Source organism: Apteryx mantelli, chromosome 5 (assembly GCF_036417845.1).
Source record: "Apteryx mantelli isolate bAptMan1 chromosome 5, bAptMan1.hap1, whole genome shotgun sequence".
NCBI classification, from domain to species: domain Eukaryota; kingdom Metazoa; phylum Chordata; class Aves; order Apterygiformes; family Apterygidae; genus Apteryx; species Apteryx mantelli.
The window spans coordinates 72,849,671-72,870,060 of NC_089982.1; positions in this window are offsets into that span (position 1 = coordinate 72,849,671).

Genomic DNA, 20,390 nt, shown 5'->3' on the forward strand with positions numbered 1-20,390 from the left:
CTCTTATCCAGTGATTATTCAGTGATATAGTCAACAGAAGTTTCCTCCAGTGGCTTCAACCGGCGTTAAGTCAAAACGCAAGGAATAGCGAACTGTGTAGCAACTTTTGCATACAGGTAGCTTAAGTCCCTGTATCATTTACCAGCTGAGGTGGGAAGTCTGTTTTGGAGGTCGGCAGGAAGAACAAATCTGAGGATTGTGAGCTCTCTTGATATCATCTGCTGAACTCTGAAGAGTTACCTAGAATTCTTTCTGTTATGTGACTATAGTTTAAGTTTCTCTGAAGTATGTTGATTAGTATGGATGTTTGGCTGCAAACATCATAGCCAAAGTGAAGCATGGTATACGAGGAAGATAGTTCTAGGTTTAGAAAGCCCTACATGTTTTTGCCTTCTTTAGGTGGTAAACTTGGCTTCCTTTCTCCATCTAGGAAAAAAACATAATCATTCAGATGGTGCAAAAGCACTGATCTGATGTTTTTATTCTGGGTTTGTGTTGTTGTTTTTTTTCTTTCTTTCTTTTTCTTTTTTAAGTGGGAGCAGTAGGGAACAGTGCAAAGCATGAGTGCTGGAGTCATCGGTTGTCTAAGATAATTCCCAAAAGGTAAAAAGCAAAAGATAACCCTGTCAGGCCCCCTGAAACACAATAATTAAGAGCATGCTCTTGAAGACTAAGGGTTCATTTGTCTGCTGCTATGTAAGTTGCTACATAGACGCATTGATACTTTATCATTTTCTCTTGTTTCTCTCAGTTCACAAGTCAGCCAAGCTAAATGCTATGCTCACGTCTTCAAATGTGTTCCACCTTTTGTTTCAAATTTGTTCCACCCAATTATATAAATATTTTTATACTTTAGATTTGAAAGCAGGAAAGCAAGTTACCTAAGAGGAAAAGCAAACATACCAAAATTATAAAAATGATAAATACAGTTTTCCATAGAGTCTGTCATTTGTAAATATGAGTTCAGAGAAGAATTCATCACTCAAATCCAAATTTGATATGTTTTCATCCCTGATGAATTAGATTCGGCAAACTCTGTGTGTGTGTGTGTGTGTGTGTGTGTGTGTACATATATTATACACACACACACACACACACACACTCTGTTTTACATTATCCCATGGTAAGAGTTCGGCTGTTTTAATTCTCATACTTAAAAAAGAAAGAAAGAAAGAGAAAGAAAGAAAGAAAGAAGAAAGAAAAAGAAAGAAAGGAAGAAAGGAAGAAAGGAAGGAAGAAACCCATTTGGATCTTATGCCAAGTTGTCAACTAGATGCCCATGGTGCACAAATGTCTGCATTAACAAGCTTAGCTATGAAGACTGCATGATCTTAGGTTTGGGAAACTTGTCTAGCAAGGCTGTCTCCTTTTGGCCAGCCATAGATGATTCCTTTTGCACTTTCTAAACTGCCAGATGGATACTACTGTATTACTACTATATCTATATCATATAGCTGTATATTCCAGCTATAATATTATAGAGAGAGAGTATTGTATTATTATATATATAGCTATAATTTACTTTTTTCAAAGGAAAAAGAATGGAGTTCTGAATTCTATGGAACTGTATGTTGTAAACAAATGTGGGATAAATATCAGTATAAGAAATTATATACTGCTTTAATGCAAAACCCTAATAAACCAAGGTTGTGCAATTGATACTCTGTCACTGACTGCCAGAAGGCCTCATCTTTCTAATTGATAAATTCACTGATCTGTGATAGACTGATCATCTGGATAACTAACAGGAAATGAGAGGTTTTCAGCAGCTTGTTGCAAGAAACAGGAATCAGCTTGACCCAAACCTAGAGGAAATAGCTCCATTTCTGAACACTGATGCTAAAACAATTACTAAGGTGTAATAAGAGAAGCAATTTCCTCTTGTCAAATATGCTTCAAAGAGGAATTTATGAATAGGAAAGTGATCCTTAATGGTAACTTCTGGGTTTTCTTTTGAGGCATCAAAAGATGCAGTAAAGCTTTTTATCCAACTGGAGTACAACCGTCAGATTTGTATACGAGTCCCTCAAGGAGCAGGACATACTAGCGTAGTGCTTAGTCTGGGCTAAGCCAAATATTTTCCTCCAGTATCTAGCAAAATCTGGGTTTGAAAGTGCAAGCAGCGCATAGCTGAGATAAATGATCTAAGCAGCTTAGGCACTGCTGGGGTTGGTTTAATTAGTATGAAACATTTAGGAAGGAGACTCAGGTATCACGCTGCGCTAATGAGGAACCCGCTGCTCAGTTTGCCAATCAAAGGCCACAAAGGGCCAAAGCGCCGGCACGGCAAATCACTAATACTAATGTGGTATGGGAAGTCCACACCAGGCAGACATGAAATAGTGGGCACCTTCTCTTAAAAGGGACATAGGAAAAAGTAGAGGATAACAATTATCTGAAGATTTCTAATGGCAAGGGAGAGTTAAATAAACAAATAAGAAGAAACATGGCAGGGGAAAACAAAACAGAACTCAAGACAGATGGATGCTTGTTTTTAGAGTACATGATTCAGGTCCTATTCAATGAGCAATTAAAAATAAATTTAAAACTAATAGGAAAATTAAAAAATGCATAACTAAAACTGTATAATTCATTGGCACAAAATGGAATTAATGATTTTTTATAGGATTAGATATTTAAATTTATGGTAAGAGTCACATTTAAATTAGGCAAGAGAAAAAAGAGAGAAATAAAATAGGGAAAAAAAAAAAGGGAAAGGCTACAACTAACAGAAGATCAGAAATTTCTCAGAGGAGCTGAGCAGTCTGTAATTGGCCATTCCATCATTCTTTCACCTTCTTTGAAGATGTACAGATAATTTATGGAGACAAGATGACGCTCTGAAGGAAGGGTGGTCCAAGAGAGCTGGTTAATATTCAAACATCACTTCCTCCAGGCTCAAGAGCGGTGTGCATCCCTATGAGTAGGAAGTCAAGCAAAGGAGGTAGGAGACCTGCATGGATGAGCAAGGAGCTCCTGGCAAAACTCAACCAGAAGAAGGAAGTATACAGAAAGTGGAAAGGGGGACAGGCCACTTGGGAGGATTATAGGAACGTTGTCAGAGTATGCAGGGGTGTACTGAGGAAGGCTAAGGCCCGTTTGGAATTAAATCTGGCTAGAGATGTCAAGGACAGCAAGAAGGGCTTCTTCAAATACATCAGTAGCAAGAGGAAGACTAGGGAAAATGTGGGCCCTTTGCTGAACGGGGTGGGTGCCCTGGTGACGAAGGATGCAGAGAAGGCAGAGTTACTGAATGCCTTCTTTGCTTCAGTCTTTACTGCTCAGGCCAGCCCTCAGGAACCCCAGACCCTGGAGGCAAGAGAGAAAGTCTGGAGAAAGGAAGACTTTCCCTTGGTCAAGGAGGATCGGGTTAGAGATCATTTAAGCAAACTTGACACCCACAAATCCATGGGCCCTGATGGGATGCACCCACGAGTGCTGAGGGAGCTGGCGAGTGTCTTTGCTAAGCCACTTTCCATCATCTTTGAAAGGTCATGGAGGACAGGAGAGGTGCCTGAGGAAGAAAGCCAATGTCACCGCAGTCTTCAAAAAGGGCAAGAAGGAGGACCCAGGGAACTACAGGCCAGTCAGCCTCACCTGCATCCCTGGAAAGGTGATGGAGCAGCTCATCCTGGAGGCCATCTCCAAGCATGTGGAGGACAAGAAGGTGATCAGGAGTAGTCAGCATGGCTTCACCAAGGGGAAATCATGTTTAACCAATCTGATAGCCTTCTATGATGGAATGACTGGCTGGGTAGATGAGGGGAGAGCAGTGGATGTTGTCTACCTAGATTTCAGCAAGGCTTTTGACACTGTCTCCCATAACATCCTCATAGACAAGCTCAGGAAGTGTGGGTTAGATGAGTGGACAGCGAGGTGGATTGAGAACTGGCTGAATGGCAGAGCTCAGAGGGTTGTGATCAGTGGCACAGAGTCTAGTTGGAGGCCTGTAGCTAGCGGTGTCCCCCAGGGGTCAGTACTGGGTCCAGTCTTGTTCAACTTCTTCGTCAGTGACCTAGATGAAGGGACAGAGTGCACCCTCAGCAAGTTTGCTGACAATACAAAACTGGGAGGAGTGGCGGATACACCAGAGGGTTGTGCTGCCATTCAGAGAGACCTGGACAGGCTGGAGAGGTGGGCGGAGAGGAACCTCATGAAGTTCAACAAAGGCAAGTGCAGGGTCCTGCACCTGGGGAGGAATAACCCCCTGCACCAGTACAGGTTGGGGGTTGACCTGCTGGAAAGCAGCTCTGCCGAGAAGGACCTGGGAGTGCTGGTGGACACCAAGTTAAGCATGAGGCAGCAATGTGCCCTTGTGGCCAAGAAGGCCAATGGTATCCTGGGGTGCATCAGGAAGAGTGTTGCCAGCAGGTCGAGGGAGGTGATTCTCCCCCTCTACTCAGCCCTGCTGAGGCCACATCTGGAGTACTGCGTCCAGGTCTGGGCTCCCCAGTACAAGAGGGATGTAGCACTACTGGAGCAAGTCCAGCGAAGGGCTACAAAGATGATTAGGGGACTGGAGCATCTCTCTTATGAGGAAAGACTGAGAGAGCTGGGCCTGTTTAGCTTGGAGAAGAGAAGGCTGAGAGGAGATCTTATCAACGTGTACAAGTATCTGAAGGGAGGGTGTCGAGAGGATGGGACCAGACTCTTTTCAGTGGTGCCCAGTGACAGGACGCGAGGCAACGGGCACAAACTGAAACACAGATGCTTCCATCTGAACATGAGGAAAAACTTTTTCACTGTGAGGGTGACAGAGCACTGGCACAGGTTGCCCAGAGAGGTTGTGGAGTCTCCTTCTCTGGAGATATTCAAAACCCGCCTGGACGTGATCCTGTGCAATGTGCTGTAGGTGACCCTGCTTGAGCAGGGGGGTTGGACTAGATGATCTCCAGAGGTCCCTTCCAATCTCAGCGATTCTGTGATTCTGTGATTCTGTGTGAGCTCTATGCTCAGATACGCTGCCATAATTTTTACAGGTTGCAGTGAGCACCATGAGCTGACCTAGAATTCAGTAGAAGCAAGGAAATCCCAGCACTACCAAAAAAATCAGACTTTCAGTCTCACAATTAATGTTTCCAAAAAAAAAACAACCCCAAAAACCTTAATTTTTCTCCTTACAAGGGATCTTCTCAGATCTAAATTGGAACGTGATGCCTAGTGATTATCACTGGGAAATTGTGTACTGAACTTTCTTTGTTCTTTTTAAGAGCTTTGCTACATTTTAATGACTCCTTTTTGCAAAGCTGTTATATGGTACAAGTTTCAATCTCTTCTCATTGTTCATAGCCTTGTCTAATAAGCATTACAAATGAGCGTTAATAAGACAGAAAAAAAATGTTAACTATACAGTAATAGTAGGAGGAAACTCAGCATGTCTGGCAAGTTTGTGTGGTTTCTGTGAACAGGGACAGCTGGTTTGGCTTATTGAAAATTTAAGGACTCTTAGTAAGTACTTTTAAAATATCCTCAAATTACGTTGCTGAGTGGGGTCAGCTTTGCAATGCAAAACAACAGGGTTTTGCAATGGAGTCCAAATGAAGTGGGTGATGCTACCACGCAGAATGTAGGTGGTGATGAAGAGATGATCGCTTTGGAATGCAAAACCATTCACAGTTCTGAGATAATTTTTTTTTAATTTAGAAGTGACAGAAAATTGTAACACATCATAGATGCTTTCTTTCACTGTCATTAAGCTACTCAGGACTACTTTTAAAATACGAGTTTTGAAGCCAAAGATTTTTTTTCTTTCCAATTAAAAAAAAAAAATGTTGACAATACTTTCTTCTGTACACAATATTTGAGTATGGACTGCTTTTTAATGCTACTTTCAATCAATTATACCATAAACACATGCAACAGACCAACAGTAGTAAGTTCTTTCCAGCCCCAGATAATGGTGAAATTTCTTTAGGTTGTTTCTACTTCATGATTAAAAAAACAAAAGATACTACAAATAGCACAGTATGAAACTGATGCAGCGCTGGACTTCCAGGCTACAGTTTCTGGAGAATTTTTACTATTAAATATTGTAGATGTGATTTGAGATACTGGGAAAAATTTGTGGTCATCTATCCTGAAGAAAGCTAGCTGGCATTTTACCCTTTGCTTCCATTGCAGGTCAGGGTTTCACTCGGAAGCTTTATGCAGCACTGAATATTCGCATAAATGTTCCCAGTGGTGTCAAAATGATTGATTACCAGTGTAAATGAGGGCTGGTCAGAAGGTGAAAAATTTTCAGGACTGGGTTCAGCAAATTTGCCATGTTCAGCAAACAGCAAATAGAGCAGATATTACCAACTCCTCCCCCGTTTTGAGGTCCTCTTGATTTAATATGTAGCTAATCAGAATACTACTATTACCTAAGAGTGAAATTAAAACCAGCTCTACAATTTGTTTTGTATTTTGAGAAACTGCTCTATAGGAATTAGTAGAATGAATGGATTTGCCTTGGTCAGTTATCTGTAATATTTTGCCTGACCTACATACACAACTCGGTGCACAGTGTGCCCTCCTTACAACTGATGATTGGGTTACACTCAGGTTCTCCATACTGTCACTGCTGGCAGCGGAGTCACTCCTCAGATCTGAGATTCATTCGCCCATCTTCAGCCTAACAGAAGAATCAAATGTTTAGTCTTTTAACATTTACTTAAAGGATAAAACTTTGCAGCTTATGACACTGGCACATGATAGATGCTTCATCAGCTCTATGTCCTTTGAATTTCATATTGATGAATTTTAAGAGTTGTTTCATTCTCTATTTTTTGGTGAAGTCTTAGCATTTGCATATATCTCTTTCACAGCGAAAAGACCCTAGCCCATGCCTCTTTCTACACTGCAAACATCTCAGATTTTCTTGCACTATAAAACCAAAAAAATAGCCTTACATTGTATTTATTTAATCACTCCTCAAAAAACATCTTCACAGCTCTTGCAAAGACTATGTTTTTGGCACCTGCATTTACGTGAGGGCTATAACAGCATGAAGATGAAGCAGGCCAGGGACCAAAAAGGTCTAAGAAGGCAGCAAAGCTGGACTGGTCGCCCTTCCTCCTGCCACCTGCGAGCTCATGCTCATCATGGATGGAGCAGCTCACCCCTCGGCTGCATGGACTGCATCCCATCACCATCTCAGACGAAAACAGGACCGTGATGGGAATGTGAGAAACAGAAATAGCAGCTCAAGCTGCTCACACACCCAGCCATGGCCCACTGGCTGCTCTGTGAGCTCAAGTGCAACTGCAACACCATCAAAATAAAGTGACTTTGCAGCTAGCACAGATGCCCACAAACACTTCTACCTTAAGGAAAAATTAGTGCTTGAAAACACATGATGTGTAATGGTCAAAAATTTGCTTAGCTTCAGGTGTGCTAGTCCACTGACAATCACACTGCTATTATGTAACATTGGCTAGACTTTGCTTTTATTTAGTGAAGCAAATACAGTTCTGCCTTGGTAGTGATTAATAGCTCTGCATCAGATGTATTGCACTGCAAAAAAGAAGGCAAACCATAACACTGAGTTATATATTGGACAATTTTTCCTTATATACATTCAGTTAAGCATGGCAAATGCTCATCAGTTTTAAAAGCCTTTCGTAGTTATGATGGTAGTCAGGAGTGCAAGATTTTTTTTAATAGTTATTTTAGAATAATTGCTGTTTTCTCATGTCGCTTCTACAATATGTTCAAGCAATAGATATGCACAGAGGACTGTACATGCTAGATTCCCAGAAGGTCTTGCTCTAGAGTTAACAGTGCAACTATGTTATTAGCTTGCAAGATAATTTACAAGTTGCATCTTTGTATGCAAAATAGAGCATGTGTACAAAAATGGTCTAGCAAGCTAATAAATCCATGCAGTTGCCAGAGCCAATCACACAATCATGGAAATCGTATGCAAACTAGGAGGATAATTACATATGTTTTATCATGTGCACTGTTCTTTATATATATATACACACACACATATATATATTTATAGTAAATATATATTATATCTGACCTTATGTGCCCTACAAGGTTGCAAACAAAGGCAATTTTGTGCTCTAATAATAGTAATCCATAAAATCCAGTAAACTGCATCTCCTGGCACGTACTTGATTAAGTGTAGCTTTATTAACCTGCACAAACTGATACACTTTTCTAGACCAGCCCTTAGATTTTTAAATTAAATTATTTATATGTCTGTGAAGAGTTGAGTGATTTTCTTTCCTTAGTTAGAAAGGCAAAGTTATATAACTAGTGACTGGAATAGTTATATTCCTTGAACTATAAATGCAACAGCACACAACTAGCAAAGGGGATTCTAGTTCCCTGCTGATTTTGATTTTTCCACATTCATTCCCAGTTATTGATGCAAAGGGTTTTGTAATAACTCTCAGTGTGCTTGCTCAATGTCCATGGTCCTTCCATGCTGTCTGTTAAAAACTAGGGCCAAATAGCAATAAGCTTCAAAACATAGCTTTTGCTGAGCTTAGAGAAGCTTAAAAACCCATTGAAAATAAGTCCTCATGAGTTATTTTCAGTCTGGTCCTATATAAAACATATTCAGAAATCCTCACACAGCTTAACTAGCAGCCTTGAACAAACACAAATTTTTATGTTCTTGTTAATACTGAAATAGTGACACTCTTTTCTGTATTGCTTCATTTATACTGGCAATAGAAGGGGAGCCATATCAATCTATTGATGCCCACTTCTTTATATATACTCTAGCACAATATTCATAGAAAAAAATGTGTGATAAAGGCTAAGAACACATGTCCAGTCTGTTGGGGTTTGACAGCTAACCCCTAGGTTTACACACGATTAGAATAAGCAAAAGCCATTTCCTTATGCAAACTGGAGCTGTCTCCCATGCTTGTAATGGCCAAACACCATGACAACCCAGCGGGTGCTCCCAGGATGCATGGATATGTAACACCCTGTACCCGAGGGGCATTTTGGGGGACACCACTAGGGGTATGGAGGGAAAAGCCACATTATTTAGCCTCCTTGTTGACTCCCTTTCGAAATGACACCAACACATTGAGAACATACATTTCCTTAGTTTCAATGTCTTATGTTAAACAAGATTCCCATGGTGCCTTCATTCTTCATAAACAGTACGAGGAGAGGTTTGCAGTTGTAGCTAGTACATTGTTTTGGATCTCATCTGTCGGCTTATGCATCATTGATGCAGGCAGTATTTTTCAGTCTTGCATGTTCTTTATGAGAATTGTGATCTACACATTTTTCAATCAGACTGTAGGTCCACAGCATGTTTAAATCACTCTTCAGGATTCATAATGAGATACCATTCAATCTGTCTGGTAAAAGTTAAAGCAGATCACAAAAAAATGCCTTTCTGAAATAAAACATACCCCAAAAATATGTTTTAAAAACAAGGTTTGTGGTGGTGGCAGACATCAGTCTAGGAGGAAAGAATGAAAGAACTGGGGTTCAGAGGGGAAAAAAATAAAAAACCACTAAGGAGACCCAGATACGTAAAATGCTGCTGCACGAAGGAAGGAAATAAACTGTTCTCTGTGCCCATGGTGGACAGAACAAGAACTAGCTGAGATAAATTGCAATTTGAAAGCCTTTATAGCAATAAAGATAGGAAGACACTAAAGCAGCCGTCTCTGGGTAAAGTTCCTCTCTAGATTATTCTAAGGAATAAACTGTATGAAAGTGGTTTAGATACAATTAATCCTTCTTTGATGCAGCACTAGAAGGCTGCTGTGGAGCTGCTTCGAGTCCATGACCTACGACAGCGTTGTGCAATACTGTCCTGGGCCTCACAGGCCTAAATGTCTGGAGCAAATCACTGGCAATATGTTAAAAGGCAGGATAAAGCCAACAGTATCACACCACAACAACCGGAAACCGCGTAGCAAGCTGTGGAAGGTAATTACAATTTCCCTTATTCCTTTGAAGTGGCCCCGAATCCCCACGGCCCTCGCTAGGAGAGAACAGCCAACAGGGAGCTCTCAAGCCGCAAATCAGACACATCTGTTTCTTTCTCCCTGTGCAATCATCACCTGCATTCCAGCTGCTCTAATCTTTCATTTTCTCCTCTTTCACACTATCATCAAGGCCTTTCAGTGCAATTTTGTTAACTGACAGGATACAACAGATAATTGTTGAATTTTTGAGTGACTTCATCCAGAAAAATCCTCTCTTCTGCTAATTTATATATTTCTGTCTCCAGCAGGAGCAAGCTGCAGTGATGATCATTTTTTCACATGTTCAGAGTTTATCTAACCCTGAAATTTATTTTACAGTTCAGCAGAGAAAAAGTTAGCCATACCAATTGCATTACTTCCCGGTAGCACTGCCTCCGGTGTGGCTAAATGCTATACTGCCTATGCTTTTCCCATAGAGACCAGCTCCCCCTTGACTGGGAGGAAGGGAGGGGAGGAGGGGAAATCGATAGAAACAACAGGAAAAATGTGAAAACATGTTAATCTAAAGTTTAAAATGCTGAACATATCAATCTGGAAAGTCTACTAGTAAGAACATCTGAGACTTTATAACATTTAAACGACACAACATTTCAACTACACCATGTTTTAAAGCCATGTGACAAAAAAATTGGTGCAGAATAATTTTATTCTCTCAACTCAAATTGAGTGGCAGCAGCAGTTTTTGTTGATATTCTAGAGTGGGACAGTGCAATTCATGTCCTCTGGGCCGGACCACTGGGTACCATAAGTGAGCTCCCCTTTAAGGCAATGTGGTAAAATGAGAGTGTGAACTCTATCGTTAACCATCACGAACTTTCAAAGCATCTTGCTATGTGCTGGTAATTTGGTAGGTACAAGTTTAATCTTCTGAAATGAGTCACGATAATATAGACTCAAGTAACAAATACCATGCTGAAAATAGAGAGAATCTGGAGTCTCTTCAGTACATGCTCCATACTCTAACATCTGCTCTGTGATAAACATATGCTGCACAATTGCAGCATGTATTTTCGTTAGCGAAGGTAGTTAACTTCTTGGGAGAGCTCGCCATCTACTTCCAATAGTTATATAGTGCTTCACCATAAATATTTATATTTTGGAAGAGAGATACCCTGTAAAGTGCATTTTAAAGATCACCTTTCAACAGTACATTTGTATCAACCTAGTAATGTTTATAATGCATACGCCGGGGTGAACTATGGCACATGAAGTGCATGACACTCTCAACAGCTCAGATGTCACCCCCACGCTGGCTAACACCACATGACAAGCAGCGGAGTTTGGCCAGTGTGAGATCCAGCACAACGGGAAGCAGAGCAGCGCCTGTGGGGAGGCTGGGACCTCCGGGATCCATGTGCAGACCCTGCCTGCCCTCACCAAGAGCAGAGCAGCAGGACTCCCGAGGAGCTGCTCTCATCTCTGCTCATCGTCTTCTCAAGGTCTTTTTCTCCCTTCGGAGAGAGCATTTGGAGGTAGCTGATGGCTTTTTCTATGATAAAGATTGTCACATGAGGCTGAGAGGAGTCAGAAGAGCCGTCCACCCCACCAGAGCCAATGCAGAGCAGAGTGCTTCTGAGCAGCAGGATCAAACCAAATGCAATGCAGTCCACGCTGTGCTGCCCATGGTGGTGGCCTGAGGAAGAAAGGACTGCATATGCTTTTGCCCCACTCCTACCATCTAACTGGGAGCACAGCACCTCACACTAACACAAAGAGGGAGAGAGGAGACCTCTAACATCTCTGATCTCCTTTCAGCCAAGTCACTCGTTCTTAATTTGTTCTCAGAGCTTGGGACCTGCCAATGCAGATATACTATTAAATGTCTGACACACTTAATCGTTACTTCTGTTCAGGGCTGGAACCCACTTCAGTGCAAGGTACCCCAGGCATGGAAGGGGCTTTGTCTCTGTACTGTCTTCTCTTCCCACTATTACCATTATAAAAGGCATTTTGCAGCACAGATCTGGCCAGCCCATGCTTCATTGGCCACATCTCCCTCCCAGGCATTTAAAACCTCTCTCATCCTTGGGCTGTGTCACAGCACCAGCAGCAAGGCTCAGAGGCTAGTAAATACTCTGAATTCCTGATGAGAAGAAGCATCCCAGGCAGGACCTCCTAAGGCTGCTCGGCCTGGATTTTCCTAATGCCAACTATATCATGCATCAAACTCATTCTCCACAGCAGCTGCAGGAGCCTGGGGTAGCTGCTGTCATCTCCTGCTTGCCAAACATTGCTGGGGCTTCTCTTCCTGGAGTATGTGGTTTATAGCTGCAGTCTGGACCATTTAAAAGCATGTATGGTGTTGCTGAGGTCAGGAGAGCTAGTGACCCCTGCCACAGAGAATTTAACTGAGGCTTAGGCGTTCAGAAGTACTTCTGTAACAGGCTCTAAAGAAGCGCTTCTGGTTAGATGCAGAGAAGGCATCGCTGTGCCTAGCACCCAGGCACCTGGCCGACCTAGCAGCATCCACAGCCCAGCACAAGCAGCAAGAGCACCTTATGCACGGCAAGCAAAGTGTCCTGGAAACACCATAAAAGCTAGGCATAGCTAGCGGCATCTGCTGTCATAGGCATAGCAAACTCTATCTCCATATTAGGGCTTCTCAGGTATATACCTCCCTACTGGCAGGTAAAATTATCTTTATCTTGTCCGTAGGACTCTCCCTCACATATGAAAGGATGGTGAAAAAGCCCTCATGCTGATGAATGTGATGAATAATTGGTGAATATTAAGAGTTATCTTCACTCTCTGGTAGCATTTTGCCATCTGCTACAATATCTGAATAACCAAAGAACTTACTTATTAAAAAAATAAGTAACTTCAATAACTTCGATAGTGTAACAAAAACTGAGGAATGAAATGTACTCCTAAAATTAGGGCCGGACCCTGAATTATTCTGTTCATATTTTTTTACATTATTATATGGAGTCTAAAGCTTTCTTCTGCCAGCATAAGAAAAATAAGGACTAGTTTTAAAATTGTCCACCCCTCCAGATCCTCAGGCCCCCAATAGTGTTGGGCACACAACTGTTGTGCTCATTTCTTTCACTGCTCACAGACTGGCACCAGCATTTGGCAATGTTTAGTTTCTTGGGGTTCTTTTTCAAATACTTAGTGATAAAGAACAGGTTTTTCAAGAGAGCTTGAAATGCATTTGAGCAATAAAAGAAATGATTAGATTTTGAAATGAAGTGAGCATAGAGATGAGCAATGAAGCGAGCCTGGGCCATGAGCATCTTTGAAAACTGGCTCTTCTTTAAGCACCTGAGGTGAAGCTGGGTGCTGGGAAAAGATCTGGCCTCAGCTCCGCGAACAGGGAGATTTTTCAAACCTGGCTCTTTCAAGTTATTCAAAATAATTAAAAATTGTTATGGTTTCACCTGGGCTTTAAGGAGCATAAGTTAACCCAAGCGCCAACTTTTTTGCAACAGTATTCATGCAGAGATTGAAACTGCCTCAGTCAAATTCCTGTCTAACTGCTCTAATGATCATCTTCCTATTTTGCATGTTAAAAAAATTAATTTTAAATAGGAAGATATGACATACGGGGGGGCGGGGGGGGGGGGAATGAACCTATGAATTATCTAAATTATTCTTTCCCTGTCTATCCTGACATTGTCTCTTTTGTCAGAGAGATCAAGGTTGCTGGAACCACTGCTTTTAATCACATTTGTGCCAGGAATATCAGGCTGCATAGCTGAGAAATGCGTGCAGTTTGCAGGAAGACTGAGAAAAAATAAGTGATACCTGGATACCATGGTGATAAGTGAATGATAGCACTACATTGCCTTCCCACCAAAGGTACTGCCCCAGATGTAACCAGGGCTTTGCTTCCAAGATCACATATCTGAATTTTAGATCAACAAGCTGAAAAGAGTATTTTCTTAAAGTAAAAACCATCCTCCAAATTCTGGTGAGACTCTGACCGTTATTGTGCCTATGTAACTCTGCATATGTTAGTCCCAGGTTTATGTCGCTATAATGATGATAAAATCCTAGTCCTTTTCTCTTGCAAGGTGAAATGTAAATTTTCTGCTAGTGTGAGATGTGAAAAGCTGAGGATGCTCATAGGAGGAAATGGGCTTGCTGAGGCACTGAGAGGCCTTCATGAAGGCTAACCTTAGTCCTGAGGCTGCGAGCTAACCTGTGTCCTGGGAAGTCCCTCTCTCTCTCCTCGCTATAGTGGATCTAGGAAGCTGAGCCCCACTAGACACAAGTTAGCCTTTTTTAATAGTGTCTCGCAATATTGTACTCGTTGCATCATAAATAAGCGTAGGCAAACATATGACCAAAGAAGTATAGCCCCTTTCCAGGGATTTCTATTGGAATGTACAGTGGCATCACAAGGTCAAAGGCGCATCACAAGGTCAAAGGCACATCCCAGGCCTACATGGGGTGATTATTGCACACTAGATCTTGTATAAGCTATAGCTATTGCCCTGACTTGAGCTGGCCCTCTCAGACCCAGTTCATGCCCTCGCCGCTTGCCCAGCAATGTGGCAGCCCCAGCCAGCTCCAGCCTTTCCTGCCTGCTCTCCCGTGGACACCAGACAGGCGCAACGAGGGGGACGGAGGGGAGCAGGAGAGCAGGTCTGCGCCAAGCACAGCAAAAGGTTTCAGCCATTACAAATTATCAGCAATGCCGGTTATCAGACATATCTTTTCCTAAATATTCTTCTATCATTTTATATCACATTCATGAAGAATTAAGATACTACTGCACCTTCAGTGCATTGGCTAACACTTCTCTAGGGACAGCTAACCAAAGTTTTGTTTTCAAGCATAGCTAATGGTGTCGAAGGCTACGATGAAGAAAATAAGGCCACTACTCCATTTTTCCCCTTTGCAATTTACCTTAATTAGTACTTGTTCCATGGCTGGAAATGCTGTGTAAATGTTACTACTGCTATTCATAGCAGTATTCAATCTACATATATGGTTTCCTCTGATGGTAACATACAAATAGCCTGTCTCATGCTTTGAAAAACATTTGGCTCAATTTGTACAATGCTTGCAGATCCTTTTAGCCAAAAAAGATGGTATAAACTATTGTTTTCGTATGTTGTTTTCTTCAAATAAGTATAGACTTTGTTTAGGCTCCATTTTTTTCTTCATGGATCTTTCTGTTGATTCTTAACATAAAGCAAGACACTAAAGTGTAATATTAATTATTTCCATTAAAAGCACAGATAATTAGACTGTTTAGTACACAGGTTTTGATATAAAAAAGAAAGAATTTGTTCTTCACATTTATGACATTTATCTAACTGTGCTTTCAAAACAATTTGGCAATGGAATAATTAGTATTGTTTTCACAGGTTAGCAGAATCCATTTTCTATTATTGCTATCCATTTCAGGAAGCAATGATAAATAAATAAGAATAAAGTAAGTAAAATATTTATCATAGTAGGATAGAATATGTGAACATGTTTTCAGCTAATGGAGCTGAAATTTGTGGCATCAAGCCCTATAAACATGTGTTTGGACAAACAAGTAATCATAAACCATTTCCCTGCCATCTTGTATCTCCACAGGAAATTATTTACAAGTTTTATCTGATAATCTTTCCAATGTTGGAGAAATAAATATCTTTAAGCTGCTTTAAAATAGCAAGCCCATAAGAAAAACTAGAGCATAGCTACAGAAGATTAATTTGGTCATTGTGAAACTCTGTTGTTGCAAGTGCTTTCAGCCATTGACACGTCCCAGGCTCCGGCTGTGGAGGACCGGGTGCACTATTTGTAAGCAGCTTAACTCTGCCTGGGAGCAGAGAGGTGGCAGAAGCTCCTTGTTTGATCTTCTAGAGACTAGTCAACATAAGTCCTGGCCCCATCTATTTCTGCACAGCACCACACATAAGTCGGGGTGTCTAGTCCTGACTGCTGGTCTCATGCTCCTGGAAAGCCAGCATTCAAGTATTTCAGTCCTGGAGTCTTTTTAAGGACGCTTTGGATTCAAGAGCTGCCATGCACACACAGGCCCCAAGCCCACCTGCACCCGGAATAAACTGATGTCCTTCCATCCATTTCGGAGCTGCTCCAGATATAATATCCCAGGATCTGTAACCGACTTCATTGTGTAATATGTTAATGCTGCCAGAGAAAAACATATTTTTTATCGGTTTCTAAGACATTTTACAGTATGTAATCAGTGTGCGTTAAGCTCTACAATTTCTTACCTACAGAGGCTTGAATTCAATTTCCAAAGCATACCCTATTACTGTGCAATGTCACACGAGTCATTTCTGGGATCACTCTCTGTCAGAATTTGTTTTTCAATTGAAATTTTAATGGGCTTCAATAGACACCAGCCAGCTGATGTCTAGTGGAAACCTGTTACCATAGGTACCAGGAAGCCTGCTGCTTTTCCGTGTGGTTTCACGGTACGGCTGCTGATGGGATCAAGGAAGCGGCCAGGGCACTGCTCCCCCCGCCCTGGATCCATGTCGGGGCTGCTCCCCGGGCCCTGCCCCGGGGTGCAGACAGTTGCTGGCGTTCGGAGGCATTCCCGCCGTAGAGCCCCGCGGGTCACGAGGCCAGCGGTGGCAGCGGAGGCAGAGAAGAACAGGGCCTCTCTCGCTTGAGAGCTCATCAGAAAACTGATACGATCCCCTACGACCTCTTAAGTTTAGGGCTGTGCCTGTAAATCAGAAGTGCCAGGGAACTTGCCTGGCCGCTGGGACCCTGTTGTCTATAGCGTTAAATCACAATAAATGTCCCGGGCTGAGTCTTGGTTCATGCCAACTGGCTGTCTCCCAGGAGCTTCCCAGGCAGAGCCAGGGAGGTGGGGCAAGCCAAGGACCATTGCTAATAAGCAGTTTCTTGTTTCTCTGTCATTTCTCTTTTCGCTGTCATTTCTTACTATAGAGCACTATGATGAGTTAGTACATCTTAGTAATAGGTCACGTTTCCCCACTTGGTGGCAATGCTTGTGTACAGCATTACTGGGTCTCAGTAAAGTGTTATACAAAACTTTCTGATTATGTCCTTTTAAATATGGAGCAGGAAAACATAGATAAAAGCTTCTAGGTCCAGAGTTATCAATATTTTTCTATTTACAGGCTCCTAAAAAGTTTCCACTGGATATAAACACTGCTGCATGCGGTAAAAACTATTGACAATAAAATTACTTTTCTTAGATACTTCCCTGTACCTTTCAAAGTAACACACAATCCCCCAGCAATCAGCCACAGGCCAAAACCATTTTTCTAAGCATAGTGCTGCGCTTTTAGGCTGAGGAGAGCCACCTTTTGGTTCACAATGCTTTTCATTTTGTACTAGAGCTCCCTAAAAGAAAACGACTTTCTTAATTCCTTGTGATTGTCAAGGGACAGGGTGGCAGAAGATGACTCATTTTGGACTAGCAAAAAGCAAGAGAGAAAGAAAATGCCAAAGTTCCTAAGTTCAGCACTCCAAAAATGACTTTCAATTTGACAAGCCTGAGTGGAAATAGCACTTCACCAGACTCTGAACTGCAGCTCTGCTTAGCTCAGGAGCTGCAAAGCACAGGTCAGGTCAGTGAGATATGCAATGGAGAGCAAAACAGAGAATACTGACAAGTCATTTACCTTCACAGAAGAAAAAGAGAGGAATCATTCTGACACAAATTTTAAAAGCCTCATGAGCATTTTCTTCTTAAAGGGCATAAAAGAAGAGCGAGTATAATTATAAAAAAAGAGTGCAGAGCCCCAGAAGGAATCTGGAAGACTCTCAGAAGACCTGTGTATGAAAAACACTAAACACTAAAGCAACTACTATTTTATTAAAGAAGTTCCCTGGGGATTTCTCAAGTGCACAATTCAGATTGCTTCCTGAGAACAAAGCTGTTGCCATTCTCCAGGGAATCTCCACTAGGGCATAAATCTGAAGCCTGAAAGTGAAAGGAGATGATTCATTACTCTTTCTCAGGTGGGCATCCATCTTGCCTAGAACAACACAGAATAACCAGTTAAGCCCGGAACAAGGTGATCAGAGGAAATACTGATTTCTAAGTAACCTGTCAGCAGCTAAGATACTGTCCTGTGATGTAATATTTTCTGTGGCTTGAAAGATTCAGTATATGCTCAAGACCTTAATCAAATTATTACATGCATGTATTTTTGAAAGCCATGTCATGAACTCTCATCACACTCCTTACTAGAAAGGACAGCCAGCTTGCACTGTTTTGAGGTGCTGTGGAGTGCTGCTGGGTGTAGTCGAAAAAGCAGTTGCATTTTGAACAGAGGCAACTGCAGCTTTAAAGCAGAAATGTAATACAAATAGTGACCTTCAACTTAGCTGCATACAGCAGTTAATGAAACGAGCAAGGATCGGGCAGCTTCTATACCGCAAGATGCCCCCCCAAAAAAAGATGTGGAAGAATTTTGGGTGGTATCCATAATATCTTAAATGGAGCCAACAGCATCCTGATAAGAAGTCGTAACTGAAATTATATAATAAATGTCATTTATTTGCTCTCTGGACAATTTCATCTTCACTTCACCCAGTAATCTATCTTCCAATGGAGCCATTACTCATGTTTCAGATATGTCAACTACTTTCAAAGAATCATCATGTCATGTCAAGTAAGTAGCTTCAAAAATAATTTCTTCCCCACAGCTCGTTAATAATACACTACTATTGAAGTATATCATGCTTCATGTTGGTGAGGTGGACTAGCATATTTTTATTTTAAATTACAGGAACCACCTCAGCAAAACTTACTGCAAAATAGGGATGGCTGTCCAGGCTAACAAAGTCAACCTGAGGGACTTCTACAGCACTTTCCTTCCTGTTGCAGGAATAAAAGACTGGGGCCAGAGAATGTAAATGTGCAGAGAATTTTATTAAGGCTGTTGAAAGTATTGCATGAATTAGAACAACTCTAGATCAACTACATTAATGTTATGATGACAACTAGATACATGGATGTATTTCTTCCCAAATACCATCAAACCTCTGTGTCATAGGAGACACCACCACAACATGCCCAAATAAGAATCTACTGAGCTCTCTTCTTAGCTTCTATCATAGCTATGAGCTGGGAATTCACTCAGTCATACCTAGCAAAGCGGTGTTCAGAAAGCAGGGTGGAAGAACGAGGCCTACAACCTCTCTTAGAGTATACATTTACAGCTAATTGCCTGCTGTGGAGCTGGTAAGACAATTCAAGGACCTGTGTCTTTCCCAACCTTGGTAGAACAGTTTGCACTGCAGGGACCCTAACAATTATCAACCCTGGTCTGCAAGAGAACAGGAGATGCAACCTAGTGCACTTGCAAACATATAGGTAGAAGGCTCCTTTTATCCTCCATGCCGCTTGCAAGCAAAGCAGGACTGGGCAGACCTGCACAGTATATCCCATGCCTCTCACCAGTAGTTTGTTTCATTCTGTAGATCACAAACCCCAAACACAGCTCAAAACCTTTGCATCTTATAGCCAACATCTTCTCAAAATGTGTCTTCGCTGGAGAGATTGACTGAATGGCCAGCATCTGAGGATAAAAAATCCAGGCTAACCTAGAAAGAAGCGAGCACCCCTACAAGAGAGCTACGGCTGAGCTGCTGTGCTCTAAGCCCACCAAAGGATGTCAGTACCCACAGATGAAGGCAGAGGGAGTAATTGCTGGAGCCTGGCCTCCAGGGTGGAATACAAAGGCAGCATGAGGCATCCAACTTCCATACTGTGGAAGAACTCCTCAGAGAGACTATCCAAAAAGCCTCTGGAAAGATGCTATCTAGAGCTAGCAGCTGGGATGCACTAGGTCCCGGAGCAGAGCTAGAGCCCTGCCCCTGCCAGAGCTCAGGCCCTGACACAGGGCTGCGAGTTGGGCCTCCACCCCATTGGGTCCAGGCACTGAAATCTGCTGGGGTGGTCTTCAAAGAACTACGCTGAGATCATTCCTTTCCTATTGCTGACCTGACAATCAGCCTAGTGGTAGCCTAGTAGTTGAAGTACAGGAAGCAAGAAATATGGGCTCATTGCCTTTTTTGTCTGGGATGGGATACTCAAACTCCTACTTCTCAGAACAATTTTGGAGTTAACCACCTAAGCCTTTCTACAGCATTGCTAAGGCTTTGGGGGACATGTCCCAGGAATCTTTGTGATCTTTTCCTCTTTGAATTAAAGGAAAAATTGTCTGACCTTCTAGGCATAATGAGGAGTTGCCAGTTCTACAGTTCAGATCATGACTCAAGCCTAAAAATCGTGAGAAAAAAATAATCCTGCAATCTAGGGGGAGGCAGAAGAGGAAAAATCAAATTATATTTCTGGTCTTTGTGATTTTCTAATTCACCTTCCCTTCTGAAGTAGCTGTGATAACTGTTGTTTGACATAATTCCTCACTAATTTAACAGAGGGAAGATCTCCTCAGATAAAGGAAAATAATACTCCTTGATTTTACTTGGTTCCTTTCTTCCTTAGTTTCTTACCTCCACTGAGTAAACATCCTCTCCAAA